Here is a 15,866-nt window from a genome sequence, read left to right as displayed (position 1 = left end):
GCCTTACAGTTGGATCTCATGGAGGCATTTCCTCAACTGAAGCTCCTTTCTCTGTGATAACTCCAGCTGTGTCAAGTTGACACAAAAATAGCCAGTACATAAGCTATAATGCCTGTGTTTATGCTTGTGTGATAGCTGTGGCCATAGTGACAGAAATTATATGGCCTCAAGAACTTGCTCTCTGGCCTTTTATGAAAAAGGTCTGAATATTCCTAAACTATCAGAATAAGAATAGAAAGGCAGCTCCTTCTGATAGATAAGAGGTTGAAGGTGTTTGCCATCAAGTCTGATCCCCAGAACCCACAAGGTAGGAGAGAAATGACTCCAAAGGTTGTCTTCTGACCTCTCTATATAAGTAAGTGACACGAGCATGTTCCTCATTCCCAATAAATAAATATAAATGAGATACACACACAAATGGTATGGGCAGGGAGAGGGCAAAAAGGCACACAGACAAGTTGGCCAAGGAATAGTCTGTGGTGTAGTAAGATATGAAAAGCTAACTGAAAATCACTGGAGCTGGAGTTACAGGCAGTCATCAGCAACTCAACATGAATGCTGGGAACTGAACTCCGGTCCTATAATAGAGAACAAGGTGCACTTAACCACTGAGCCCTCTGCTCAGCCCCTGGTTTGGGTTCTTACTACTGATTAATTATAAATTAATTAGTAAATAACTTAGGTTCATCACATTTCCACACTCACTGTTAAATTGGCAATGCTCTAGAAAGTTCTAAAAATTACTTAGCTTTTCTTCAAAATATTCTCTAGACAGGATATAGCACAAAACCTCAAAAGTATTATTTACCACTTATCTCACAAAGGGATTCTCATTCTCTGGGTTCTGTGTTGCCTCTCTTCCTCCTCACTTACCAGCTTTTGCAGTGATCTTCATGGTTTGTTTGTTTGTTTGTTTTGTTTTGTTTTGTTTTTTTGGCACTGGGAATTAAATCCAGGGCCACAAATCAGGGAAGTGTTCGACCACTAAGCTATGGCTATATCCCTGGTCCTACTTTCAAGCCTTTTACTTAAAATAGGCAAGATATTGTTACTTAAAAGTATACAAGAAAGATAATGTACATGTTTCTTTGCAAGTGAGTGGTGTTGAAGGGTGGCCAGACAGGTAACAGTCACCAACAGCACATCTCTTGCCTAATCACATCTACAATCAGACACTGTGGTGGTTTGAATAAGAATGACCCAAATAGTTGAATGTGTAGTCACCAGGGAGTAGAACTGCTTGAAAGAACTAAAGGATTAGGAGGATTAGGAGGTGTAGCCCTATGGGAGGAAGTGAGTCACTGGGGGTGGGCCTTGAGGTTTCAAAAATCCATGCCAAGCCCAGAAGTTTCTCTTTCTACCTACAGATTGTGATGTAGCTCTCTGCTACTGCTCCAGCACCTGTCTGCATGCTGCCATGCTCCCTGACTGATGATGATGAAGAACTAAACCTCTGAAATTATAAGCAAATCCTAATTAGATGTTTTGTAACAGTTGCCTTAGTCATGGTATCTCTTCCCAGTAACACAACAGTAACTAAGAGAGTCACCAATCCAGATTTCAAAAATCTAAAATGGTGGCTGGGAATATTGGCCTTCAGTTATATACTCCTAGCTACTGGACAGACAACAGAAAGACTGCTTGAGCTCAGGAGCACAAGGCCAGTGTGAAAAATATAGTAAGACACTATGAAGTAAGGAAGAAGGAAAGAAGGAAGGAAGGAAAGAAAGAAGCTTTTACAGAGTTGGAAACAACTTGCCTGGTCTCAGATTCTACTAGTAATCTCCTTATAAGCAGTCCTTGAAAACAAAACTTTCTTGAAAAGTTATCTAGTCTGTTTCCAATGCTAATGCCACTTCAGATTTTTTTTAAACTCTCAATGTTTATCAGAATCAAGAATCCTGAGTATAAGAATTATGTCTCAGCTAGTGGACTGTGACATAAAAGAAGTTACATCTTATTTATTCTTATCCCCAAGTGTTCAACATCTGGCACTTGTAGAACACTGAATGTATGCTTGCTGAGACTCTCTAGATTTGTATGCCCCATGCTCTTTGTACTTTGTACTCTTCCCTACTTGAATTATCATTACTGCTTGAATATTTTTAATTAGTTTTCCAGATTTTTTTTCAGGGGGGGCGGTGGGGAGAAGGGTCTAGTATCCTATCTGGCTTCAAACTAGACATTGTAGCTAGGGATGACCTTGAAACTTTTTTTTTTTTTTTTTTTTTTGGATTTTTTGTTTGTTTGTTTTTCAAGTAGCCCTGGCTGTCAAGGAACTCTCTCTGTAGACCAGGATGGCCTCAAATTCTCAGGATCTGCCTGCCTCTGCCTCCCCGGGGTTTGGATTAAAGGCATGCACAACCAGCAGCCAGTTAACCTTGAAACTATTAACCATCCTGCCTCCGCCTCCCAAATGCTGGGATTACAGGTTGTCCTTCATACCCAGTTTATGCAGTGCTGGGATTGAACCTGGAGCCTACAAACTAGTTCAGCACTATACTAAGCTATACTACTTATCCCTCGCAGACTTTTGAACTTCCTCACATAATTCCCATCAACGCTTTCGTTGTCTTAGAAGTTTATTTCTCCTCTACTTTTCTGTAATACTGATCCCTAGGATTTGGAGTCTCTCTAAAAACTAGGCCAATTCACTGTACTTTCTGGCCTCTGCCCTGTCAATGTCCCCCCCCCCCCATTGGTTACTTTTCTCACAGCTGTGACAAAACATCAACCTAAGGGAATCTATAGTTATACAGCCCTGAATGCACAGGATCTCATCTGATCTTGGACACTAAACAAAGTGGGGCCTACTTAGTACTTTCGCTGGAGAAGCAAACTACAAGGACCATGAATTAATGTGACTGTAGTCTAGTTATCTGGCTTTATGTATTTGAGCAGAACATCGTGGCTGCGGGACTCTGTGGAGGGAGAGAGCTATTCCAAGGTTGACCCCTTCCTGTCTTCCTCTTTGGAATATCTCTATGGATGCACCCCCCAGACACCTACTTCCTTCAGTCAGGCTCCATCTCCTCAAGTTTCCAGACCTCCCAAAGTAACACCAGTACCTGGGTACTAAGCCCTAAGCACAGAAGCCTTTTCTGAAGACACTTCATGACCAAACAGTAAAGCTGTTCTTCTTATGCCCTCTTTTCTGAAGTACAGGTTCCTGTCTCTTCTTCTCAGGAAGAATTATCTCCTTATATTTTCCAGCATACTTCTTATTCCAAGGATTTCATATACTTTAATTTTTCTTCCTCTACTACCTAAAACTTTGCCTCTATTTTCCTTACCAGCCCTTTCTGAAATTCTTTTAATGCTTTCTCCAGCATCTGGTTTGTCTAGATTAATTCTGGCAGCTGTACCAGCTCAGTCGCTCTGCTTTCCTTTTCATCTGGGGGGGACCCTGAAAATGGCTCAGCTGTGTCTGCTTCACTTTCATTATGGCTTGCTCTTGGGCAATTTATCACAGCTATGACCGACTACTACAGAGGTTACATACACTTAGCTTTTAATAAGCTATTGCCATTTCTTTCTCCTTTGTCTCAAACACCAAAAAGATGACAGTCTTCTGTCTGCTTCCCATACTCACCCCACATTTTAAAACTATTTAATGTTTCAGAAAATATTAAAATAACAGCAAGTTCCCACGATATGCAGGGCACTGAGGGGCCACATGGCTCCAGCTGGGTGTTCCCATCTCAGCAGACTCTCTGGCCCAGAGCTCCAAAATCTCTCCACCTAGCTCACTAAGTTCCCACTGGTGGGTTACTACCATGCCAGCCCCATCCTTCAAAACCCCCCAAAAAGCCTTTGTGTGGTGCACATCTGGAAAACCCACACTTCACCACCATACCTTTCTCTCTTGAACCCAGTTGAAAAGGTGCGGGAAGGAAAACACCACACAAACTTAGTTCAGAAACAATGGTAACTCAATTGCTGGGCACAACAACTAGAATCCAGTTAATCCTAGCACCTAGGAGGCAGAGGCAGATAGATTTCTGTGTTTGAAGCCAGCCTGGTCTATAGAGTGAGTTCCAGGACAGCCAGGGCTACACAGAGAAACCCTGTCTCAAAAAACCAACAAAACAAAACAAAACAAAGTCCTCCTGCTCAAGGAGACACTAGCTGGGAGACACAAGTAGCTACATCTTTCCCTCTCTCTATCCCAGTCCAAAAGGCCCTAACTCTCTCCTGCTTCCTCTCTTCCTTTGTCCAACCAGGAAGTCCCACCTACTCACTCCGTAATTGATTCCTTGTTCCAAACAACCCCTCCTGGGAAAAACAGAATTAACATAAAAATACAACAGCACCAGGGCCGTCCACAACAATTTCACACTCAAATGATTTCTACAAAATTCTATCTTCTTTAATATATTTTGTAGTTAATATATTTAGTAGTTTTATGTGTGTGTATGCGTGTATTTTTGGTTGTTTAGTTTTTTAAAAAATATTTATTTATTATATGTAAGTACACTGTAGCTGTCTTCAGACACTCCAGAAGAGGGTGTCAGAACTCATTACAGATGGTTGTGAGCCACCATGTGGTTGCTGGGACTTGAACTCAGGACCTTAGGAAGAGCAGTCGGCACTCTTAACCACTGAGCCATCTCACCAGCCCTGGCTGTTTAATTTTTTAATCTGGCTGGTGAGATGGTTCAGTGGGTTAAGGAACTTGCCACTAAGTTTTAACAACCTGAGTTTGATTCCCAAGAACCCTCATGGTGGATAGAAGGAGAGAAGGATTACAAGATATCCACTGACCCTTAATAATGTGCTTTGGCTCACATATGCACACAAAATAAATAAAAGTAATAAAAATGCATTTTCGAAGCCAAGAGGCAAAGGCAGGAGAATCAAAAGTTCAAGCCAGCTTACACTATAAATAAAGCAAGTTCCAGACTTCAAAATTCACAAAGAAACCAACAACAAAAAGTCCAAAGTCTTTCCCTGTCACCACTCACCACGATTTAGCATCCTAGGGATGATACAGGAACTTAAGAGATTCTGATAAATAAGTTCAGCAATTACTCATCTATACTGTTTCTGGCCTGAAAGCATGCCAGCTGTATGAAAACAGAGCATCATTAATAACTGTAATGTCACTGATAATCAACTTACAAAAATGTAAAAATTTATTTAGGCTTTCCTTTCAAAAATTTCAGTTCATAGCTACTGGGTCCCTTTGTTCTTTGGGCCTGTGGCAAGACAGCACAATGTGACAGGGGACACAGAGCAAAGGTCTGTTCGTCTCTTTGCTGGGAAGCAAAAACAGTGGAAGCAAATGGGCTGGGATATCAACATCACCCTTGAGGGCATGTCCCCAATGACTTCACTTGCTTCCACCAGGCTTTACCACTAGTTCCATCACCTGTGGACTGGAAACAAAACCTTCAACACATGGACCTTTGCACAATGTTCAAGCTCTAATTAGGAGCTAGAGAGATAGTTCAGCACTCAAGAACACTGGCTGATTTTCCAGAGGCAGTTCCTAGCACCCACAAGGCAGCTCACAACTGTCAAACTCCAACTTACAGAGGATCTGACAGCCTCTTCTGGCATCCAAGGACAATAGCCACTCACATGGTACACATACATACATTCAGACAAAACTTATACACATAAAGAAAGAGCTAAGCTATAGCATAATGAATACATATTAAATGCTTGTTTTACACCAGATCCCTTATTTAATGCTTACAACCACCCTACAAAGTAGACATAGCAATATTCTCCATTTCACAGATGAGAACCCTGTTCCCTAAGTCACAGGTACAGATTCTGGACTCTTCCAAGCAATACCAATCCAAAGATGTGCCTGTAACCTCTGCACATGTATTAAATCTGATAGAGATTAACCTTGATCTCTCACAACTTACATTGCACTTACACCTGTAGTATCTGATCTGTTTCTCTTGAAATTGTAGTAGACATCATGTCTTCTTACATGGGGAGTGGGGTGTATAAGTCAAAGTCTTCTTCTACAGCTCTGAGTAGCCTGGAGCTCACCACCAGGCTGCACTTGAACTTACAACAATCTTCTTGTCCCTGCTTCCTGAGTGCTTGGTTTAAAAGCATGCAGCATACAGGTCTTGTTACATACTTTTAAAAATAATTTTATTGCCGGATGTGGTGGTGCACGCCTTTAATCCCAGCACTCAGAAGGCAGAGGCAGGCAGATTTCTGAGTTCGAGGCCAGCCTGGTCTACAAAGTGAGTTCCAGGACAGCCAGGGCTACACAGAGAAACCCTGTCTCAAAAAACAACAACAACAACAAATAATAATAATAATAATTTTATTATAGTATTTATTTACATGTGTGCTTGTTTATGTCCATGTATGATAGGCAGAGGAAAACCTGCAGGAGTTGGTTCTTTCCTTTACCATATGAGATCCAGAGATTGAACTCAAGTCATCAGGCTTGACATCAACTGCATTTACCTGCTGGACCATCTCATTGGCCCTATTAGTTACATATTTTAAATGAGCAAAGTCTTTGGTCATGGTTGGCTACAATGAACCACATTTTTTTTTTCACTTACTCATTAATTGTGTTTTAAAGTTGTATTATATTGTGGTACACATTCATAATTCATTCAATCAATAATTTATAAAGTACTTTCTGAGTGCACTACATTCTAGAACTGGAGATACAAAGTATTTGGTTGGTCCGTTAAATCACTGAAATCATTCATTCCATTAGCCAGGAAATACTGGGCACCCAATAGGTGGAGGATACTGTAAAGATTAGAGATATAGAAATATACAAGAAACAGAAGGGAGTTTTGATTAAATGATACAAATTTTGGAGTCATAGGCATGCACAAGTGATGTTTTGTGAGTAAATATGCCTATTTAGGAAAAGAATAAAAAAAGAGGATTCAAACTAAAAGTTCTGAGCAGTACAAAACAGTGGTAAACAGAGGGGGAAAGCCGACAAAGGAGAGTAAGAAACAGGAAAACCTGGCGTCATGGGAGCCAAGAGCATAGAGGACTGGAGAAAAGATGCTGAGACATGGGGAGTAGGAAAAGAAAATGCAGGCAGGCATGAGAAAAACAATTCTCTTCAAGAATATTTGACTGCAAAGGGGGAATTCAAGTATTTTTCAAATGCTAGGGAACAAATTTATAGAGAGATTTATTAAAGGTCTCTGAGATGGTAGAGGAATTAGATCCAAAGAACAAGTAGGAAGATTTAAAGACAGAAAGAAGGACTTTGCTTTAACTAAAAAGTAAAACAGCGCAGATGTCAAAATGCTTACAGATTTGGTAGAATAAGTTTTACCATACATTTCTGAGACAGTATCTCTCTGTATAGCCCTAGCTGTCCTGAAACTCATTCTGTAGACCAGGCTGGCCTCAAACTCAGAGATGTGCCTGCCTCTGCCTCCCAAGTGCTGGGATTTAAGGCATGTGACACCACCTCCTGGCCTTACCATATAATTCTTAAAACAGGCAGGTAACAGTAATTTAAATGTGGGAAAGGTAAGAAAAGAGGATGAGTTACTTGGAACAGGAAAGAGATATGGAAAGTATCTGTGACTGTTCATCAGTATGGTTGTCTGACTTTCTCCAGCTATGCTTGAAATAAGCACATGAAACAGAGTACAGCCAAGTGCAGTGTTGCACATGAATAATTCCAGCATTTCAGAGGCAGAGGCAGGGGAGTGGGGGCTGGGGCAGAGGGGGGCAGGGGAGCAGGGGAGCAGAGGGGAAGACAGGCAGGGGGAAAGGGGGCAGAAGGGCAGAGGGGCAGAGGGGCAGAGGGCAAAGGGCAGAGAGAGTTAGAGGGGAAGAGGGTAGGGGACAGAGAGTGAGATGGGAAGGGAGGCAGAGGGGCAAGGGTCTGGGGGGACAGGGGTAGGAAGACTTTTAACTGTTCTTTTTACATTTTCATACAATTTCCCCTAATTTTGTGAAACATGTCACTGAAATTTTGACAGGATTGCATGTGTAGGTCACATTTGGCAATATATAAACTTTACAATACAAAATCTGCCAAACCATGAACATGGGAGATTTCTACTTTTTTTGTTTTTTGTTTTGTTTTGGTTTTTTTTGTTTGTTTGTTTGTTTATTTGTTTGGTTGTTTGGTTTTTTTTCGAGACAGGGTTTCTCTGTGTAGCCCTGGCTGTCCTGGAACTCACTCTGTAGACCAGGCTGGTCTCGAACTCAGAAATTCGCCTGCCTCTGCCTCCCAAGTGCTGGGATTAAAGGCGTGCGCCACCACGCCCAGCAAGATTTCTACTTCTGAATGTCTTCTTCAGTATCTTCCACATTTTAACATTTACTGTGGAAGTCTTTCATATCCTTGCTTAGGCTTATTTTTAGTCTTTGTTGTTTGTGTGTTTGTTACATATTTTAAAGTTTATTTCAGTTTTTCATTATGTGCATTTATATGAATATAAGTGGGTATGTACATATAAGTTAGAATAGGTTATCAGATTGAAGGAGAGTTAGGGACAGTTAGATAAGGAAAGTGGGCTCTGTAACAGTGAACCTTCTTGTTTCCAGAAGACACTTGGAGAAGAAATGTCCAGAAGGCACAGAAGGTGGGGAGTTTCCAAAAAGGTCAAGTAGTGGAAAGGACCCAGTGGCCCTATAAAATACCTAAGCCAGTGTCCACTTTGTAGACTCCAAGCCTTAAAACCCCTTCAGCTCAAAAGGCTAATGCTGTTATTTTCTCTTTCTCCCTGGCCCAACCTTTTTTTTCTTTTTTTGAGGAAAGAGTTTATTTCATCTTATATCTTACCGTACATTATGAATGATAGTCAGGACAGGAAATCAAACATGAACTTGGAGGCAGGCACTAAAGAAGAGGTCATGAAGGAATAGAATTAGTATCTTGTGCAAATTGATTTCTTATTTCATCTGTTCAGGGAATGGCACTTACAATAGTAAATCATTAGTTAAGAAAATACTCAATGATCTTTCGCCTACTAGACAATCTGATGGAGACATTTTCGTAACTGAAGTTTCCTTTTTCAGTTTGACTCCTGTTAAACTATAATGATAAAAAAACAAAGAAAGAAAGAAAGAAAGGAAGGAAGGAAGAAAGAAGAAAAAAAAAGAAGAGAAAGAAAGGAAGGAAGAGAAAGGAAAGATTTTCTCAAAGAACCAGCTTCTGGTTTTGTTGATTCTTTGTATAGTTCTTTTTGTTTCTACTTGGTTGATTCAGCTCTGAGTTTGATTATTTCCTGCCGTCTACTCTTTTTGGGTGTATTTGCTTCTTTTTGTTCTAGAGCTTTTAGGTGTGCTGTCAAGTTGATAGTGTGTGCTCTCTCCAGTTTCTTTTTGGAGGCACTCAGAGCTGAGTTTTCCTCTTAGCACTGCTTCCATTGTGTCCCATAAGTTTGGGTACGTTGTACCCTCATTTACATTAAATTCTAAAAAGTCTTTAATTCCTTTATTTCTTCCTTGACCAAGTTATCATTGAGTAGGGTGTTGTTTAGCTTCCATGTGTGTGTGGGCTTTCTGTTATTTTTGTTGCTATTGAAGACCAGCCTTAGTCCGTGGTGATCTGATAGTATGCATGGGATTATTTCAGTCTTTTGTATCTGTTGAGGCCTGTTTTGTGACTGATTATATGGCCAATTTTGGAGAAGGTATCTTGAGGTGCTGAGAAGAAGGTATATTCTTTTGTTTTGGATGAAATGTTCTATAGATATCTGTTAAATCCATTTGGTTCATAATTTCTGTTAGTTTCACTATGCCTGTTTAGTTTCTGTTTCCATCATCTGTTCATTGATGTGAGTGGGGTGTTGAAGTTTCCCACTATTATTGTGTGTGGTGCAAGGTGTGCTTTGAGCTATAGTAGTTTCTTTTTTAAATGTGGGTACCCTTGCATTTGGAGCACAGATGTTCAGAATTAAGAGTTCTTCTTGGTAGATTTTTCCTTTGATGAGTATGAAGTGTCCTTCCTTAACTTTTTTGGTAACTTTTGGCTGAAAGTTGATTTTATTTGATATTAGATGGCTACTCCAGCTTGTTTCTTGGGACCATTTGCTTGGAAAATTGTTTTCCAGCCCTTTACCTGACAGTGTCTGTAGTTGACATTGAGGTACATTTCCTGTATGTAACAAAGTGTTGGGTCCTGTTTACATATCCAGTCTGTTAGTCTATGTCTTTTTATTGGGGAATTGAGTCCATTGAGGTTAAGAGATATTAAGAAATAGTGATTATTGCTTCCTGTTATTTTTTTGTTGTTAGAGGTGGAATTATGTTTGTGTGGCTATCTTCTTTTAGGTTTCTTTGTCTAGGGTGTAGTTTCCCTCCTTGTGTTGGAGTTTTTCATATATTATCCATTGTAGGGCTGGATTTGTGGAATGATATTGTGTAAATTTGGTTTTGTTATTCAATATCTTGGTTTCTCCATCTATGGTAATTGAGAGTTTTGCTGGGTATAGTAACCTGGGCTGGCATTTGTGTTCTCTTAAAGTCTGTATGACATTTGCCCAGAATATTCTAGCTTTCATAGCCTCTGGTGAGAAGTCTTAGGTAATTCTGATAGGTCTGCCTTTATATGTTACTTGACCTTTTTCCCTTACTGCTTGCTTGCTTTCTTTCTTTCTTTCTTTCTTTCTTTCTTTCTTTCTTTCTTTCTTTCTTTCTTTCTTTCTTTCTTTTATGTATATGGTGAGTACACTGTAGCTGTACAGATAGATGGATGTGAGACTTCATGTGGTTGTTGGGAATTGAATTTTAGGACCTCTGTTTGCTCCAGTCAACTTCGCTCGCTCAGTCCCTGCTTGCTCTGGCCCAAAGATCTATTTATTATTAATTAAGTACACTGTAGCTGTTTTCAGATACACAAGAAGAGACCGTCAGAAATCATTATGGGTAGTTATGAGCCACCATGTGGTTGCTGGGATTTGAACTCAGGACCTTCAGTAGAGCAGTCAGTGCTCTTACCTGCTGAGCCATCTTGCCAGCCCCTTCTCTTACTGCTTTTAACATTTTTGTTTTATGCATTTGGTGTTTTGATTATTATATGACAGGAGGAATTTCTTTTCTGGTCCAGTCTATCTGGAGTTCTAAAGGCTTCTTATATGTTTATGGGCATCTCTATCTTTAGGTTAGGGAAGTTTTCTTCTACAATTTTTTTTCAATTTTTTATTAGGTATTTTCTTTATTTACATTTCAAATGCTATCCCCGAAAGTCCCCTATACCCTCCCCAACCCTCCTCCCCTACCCACCTACTCCCACTTCTTGGCCCTGGTGTTCCCCTGTACTGGGGCATATAAAGTTTGCAAGACCAAGGGGCCTCTCTTCCCAATAATGGCCGACTAGGCCATCATCTGCTACATTTACAGTTAGAGACACGAGCTCTGGGGTTACAGGTTAGTTCATATTGTTGCTCCATCTATAGGGTTGCAGACCCCTTCAGCTCCTTGGGTACTTTCTCTAGCTCCTCCATCAGGGGCCCTGTGTTCTATCCAATAGCTGACTGTGAGCATCCAGTTCTGTATTTGTCAGGCACTGGCATAGCCTCCCACTTCTTCTACATTTTTGTTGAAGATATTTACTGGCCCTTTAAGTTGGAATCTTTGCTCTCTTCTATACCTTAGGTTTGGTTTTCTCATTGTGTCCTGGATTTCCTGGATGTTTTGAGTTAGGAGCTTCTTGTGTTTTGCATTTTCTTTGACTGTTATGTCAATGTTTTCTATGGTATCTTCTGCACCTGAGATTCTCTCTTCTATCTCTCTTATATTCTGTTGGTGATGCTGTCATCTATGACTCTTAATCTCTTTCCTAGGTTTTCTATCTCCAAGAGTTGTCTCGCTTTGTGATTCCTTTATTGATTCTAGTTTCATTTTTAGATCCTGGATGGTTTTGTTCAATTCCTTCACCTGTTTGTTTGTGTTTTCCTGTAATTCTTTAAGGAACTTTTGTGTTTCCTCTTTAAGGACTTCTACTTGTTTACCTGTGTTCTCCTGTATTTCTTTAAGGGAGTTATTTATGATCTTCCTAACATCCTCTTATCATCATCATGAGCTGTGACTTTAAATCAAAGTCTTGCTTTTCTGGTGTACTGGGGTATCCAGGGCTCATTGTGGTGGGAAAACTGGGTTCTGGTGATGCTAAGTAGCCTTAGTTTCTGTTGCTTATGTTCTTGCCCTTGCCTCTTACCATCTGGATATCTCTGGTGTTAGCTGGTCTTGCTGTCTCTGACTGTGGCTTGTCACTCCTGCAAGTCTGTGTCAGTACACCTGGGAGACCAGTTCTCTTCGGGATGAATTTGGGTATGGAGAGCTGTGGCACAGGGTCAGCTCCAGGGTGGTACCAACATTTTAATAGTATTCCTTCTTCCAATCAATGAACAGGAGACATCTTTCCATTTATTTTTGTACTCTTCCATTTCCTTCATCTGTGTTTTAATTTTCAGTGTAGGAGCTTTTCATCCCTTTGTAAAATCCCAAGTGTTTTATTTGTTTTGTTAATGAGAACAGAATTGTTAATGATATGCTCTAACAAGCCACTGCCTGTGAACAGCAGCGTAACTGGTTTTTGTGTCCTGGTTCTGTAACCTGAAGCTTTACCAGATTTGTTAGCTCTACGCTTTTTTTCTGTTTGGTTTGGTTTGGAGGGGTTTTTTGGGGGTGGGGGTGTAATTCCCAATTCTTTGTTTTGAGATAGGGTCTTACTGCATATCTCTGGCTGGCCTGGAACTCATTAAACACCCCAGGCTAGTTTCAAGCTTACAAACATCCATTTGCCTCTGACTCCCAAGTGCTGGGATTAAAGGCATGTGTAGTCACACTCAACCAATTTTCAACTCTTTTTTAATAGTTCTGAATTAATTATACTACAAAGAAGTACACTTTGGATTATCTTCTAATTGCTTCAATCCTTCACTCCAAATATATAGTTAATGATTTTCCTGTGGCTTATTATCTCCTTCAAGAGGATCAACTATGAGCTGGAAATGGCAGTGCAAACCTTAAATCCCAGCACTCAGGAAGCAGATGAATCTCTGCGTTTGAGTTTGAGGCCAGCCTGTTCTACAGAGTAAGTTCCAAGTCATCAGAGTTACACACACGGAGAGACACTGTATCAACAAAACAAACTATGGGTCAGTGAGGTGGCTAAGTGGGTAAGGGCACTTGTCCTCCAGCCTGACAATCTGAATTTGATCCCAGAAAACTACATAGTGGAAGGAGAGGACTACCTCCTACAAGTAAGTAGTTCTCTAACTTCTACATGTACCCCACCATGTCTTAAGTTAGGGTTCTACTGCTGTGAAGAGGCACCATGACCAAGGCAACTCTTATAAAGAAAAACATTTAATTGGTGTTGGCTTATTGTTTCAGAGGCTTAACCCATTGTCATGGTGGGAAGCATGCAACATGCAGGCAGGCATGATGTTGGAGGAGACAAGAGTTCTACATCTTGATCCCCAGGCAGCAGAAGGAGACTTCTTGCCACATCAGGCATAGCTTGAACATGTATGAGACCCCAAAGCCCATCTCCACAATGACTTACTTCCTCCTACAAGGCCACACCTCCCTACTACTCAGTGCTACTTCTCCCCATGGGCTAAGCATTCAAACACATGAGCATATGGGGGCCGCTTCTATTCAAACCACCAGATTATGAGACACATCTGTCGGTAGAATTTCTTCCCAGAAGGAGATATAAACAATGCCTATACCTTCTCCAAAGGTCCCAACAACAGGCAGAGGCATGAGTGCATCACACTCTACGGAGCCAACGAGTTTATTGGGCTTCTTTAGAGAATATAGATAAGGGGTTACTTAATAGGGGACAGGGGTGAATGCTGGTGCTCCTCCCTCAACAGACCACACCAAACAGAGATGTGCAGCTGTATAGATGGAGCCCTTCTCCCTTAGTCTACAGCAGCCTACATACTCTAGTGCTTCCCACCCCTCTTTTATGTGGTTCTGAGACCAAACGTAGGTCCTCATTCTTGCAAGGCAAATACTTTACTGAATATCAGAAAATTATCTCAAAGGAACATTCTTTTTCCTCCTTTTCTTTCTTTCTTGTTTATTTGTTTTTCAGGACACAGTTTCTCTGTATAACCCTGGCTTTCCTAGAACTCACTCCAGACTGACCTCAAACTCTGCTTCCCAAATGTGGGGATTAAAGGTGTGCACCACCACCACCTGACTAAACATTATTTCTAAATTCTTTCCTGGGATTACAGGTATGTGCCACCATGCCCAGCTCTTATCTTTTCAAAATAAAAATTGTATTATAGTATTCCCCTTATCTTTGAGGATAAACTAAAAATCCTTAGTATAACATTTAAGACTGTTAAGTGTCTGGCCCTAAGAGGCCCAAAACAAACCAACATGTATTCATACAATCAACTGATTTCTACATAGATGCCAAGACAGTTAATGGAAAATGAAGAGACCTGTGTTTTCTACAGTGATAACATAGCTGTTATAAATTTAAGGAGTAGGACTTATTTGGGTTAGTTTCAATACAGTTAGCTTCAATGCTTCTGGGCTTAGCTAAGAGCAAAATATTTTAACACAGGAGCTTGTTTATCTTATAGTAGGAAGCAAAGAACATTACATAAATGGACCAGGGTCAAGATTTATCTTCTAAAGGCTTCCAATGGCCCACTTCCTCCTCCCCCGACAGTCTGTTCAAATACTGAATCTATTGTTTAGGTTAAAGCCCTTATTAAGCTCTCTGGATGCAACTAGAGACATGCTTTACTAATCCCCTGGGTCACCCCAAATTGACAAGATTAGCCATGACAAGGTTCTTCAACATGCTGGGACAGATGAGTAAAAGCACATGCAAAGCAAGGGCATATCATACGATATGAGAAATTAACTCAGACAGACCAAAGGCTCTAGAAGTAGACCTGTCTAACTTTTAGAACAGGAAAAAGATCAATCATTGATTCATTGCTTATAATAGATCTGTATAAATTATTTTTATTTTCTGGCTTTAATTTTGGTTAATATGCATTTATATGCTTCCTTTCAAGAAATCTCCATTAAGGCTACTTCTCTATAATGTATACACTCATGTATGTAAGTAAGAAATATATATGAGAATAATGAGATATTTAGAAAACATAACAAGAAAAGGTTATAAAAAATGGTGCATGCATGCATGTCCTTGCTAGAATTCAGCATTGGGTGTCTTCCTAATCACTCTCCATGTTATTTCTGAGGCAGGGTTTGCCATTGAATTTTGCTAATTTAGTTAAGAGTGGCTGATTAGCAAGCCCCAGAGATCTCCCTGTCTCTGTTTCTCAGTGCTGGGATTACTTGAGTGTACTGAGGCACTTACTTTGGTGACTGAACCATCCCCCTAGACAACCCTTCCCCCATGGTGAGGGCAGTCACCGGTGTGGATGCATAGGTTAGAGGTCAACCTTGGGCATCATTACTCCAGAGTCATCCACCTTTATTTTCAAGATAGCATTGCTCACTGGGATCTGCAATAAGCAGAGTAGGTTGGGTGGGCTGCTGGTTGGCTGACAAGTCCCAAGGATATGCTTTTGTTTTCTCAGTGCTGAGATTACAAGGTTTTAAGACCACACCAATCTTCTTACTGGGTTCTAGGGATTGCACCTAGGTCCTAAGGCCTTGTGGGAATGCACTCTACTGACTGAACTAGCTCCTCATTTTGTCTACCTTTTAACAGGTACTCGTGTGTTTACCTTTTATCAATTTAGTTCTTTCTAATAAGAGTTTTAATTTCTGGCTGTACTTGACTTATTCCTTTGGTTTGGGGTTTGTTGTTGTTGTTTGGTTTGATTTTTTTTTTTTTTTTTTTTTTTGGCCTTTTGGTTTTTTGAGACAGGGTTTCTCTGTGTATCCCTGGCTGTCCTGAAACTCACTTAATTATAGGCCTTTGTTACCCATGGTCATCATCC

The 15,866-nt window shown here is 40.5% G+C and overlaps 1 protein-coding gene across 2 annotated transcripts in view; it reads right to left on the bottom strand.

Moving 5' to 3' along the window:
* Casc4 (cancer susceptibility 4) overlaps positions 1–15,866 on the bottom strand; it is a 67,625-nt gene that overhangs the window by 38,265 nt on the left and 13,494 nt on the right. The window lies entirely within an intron of this gene.

Source organism: Mus caroli, chromosome 2 (assembly GCF_900094665.2).
Source record: "Mus caroli chromosome 2, CAROLI_EIJ_v1.1, whole genome shotgun sequence".
NCBI lineage: Eukaryota > Metazoa > Chordata > Mammalia > Rodentia > Muridae > Mus > Mus caroli.
This window is presented reverse-complemented; position numbering and strand designations above follow the sequence as displayed.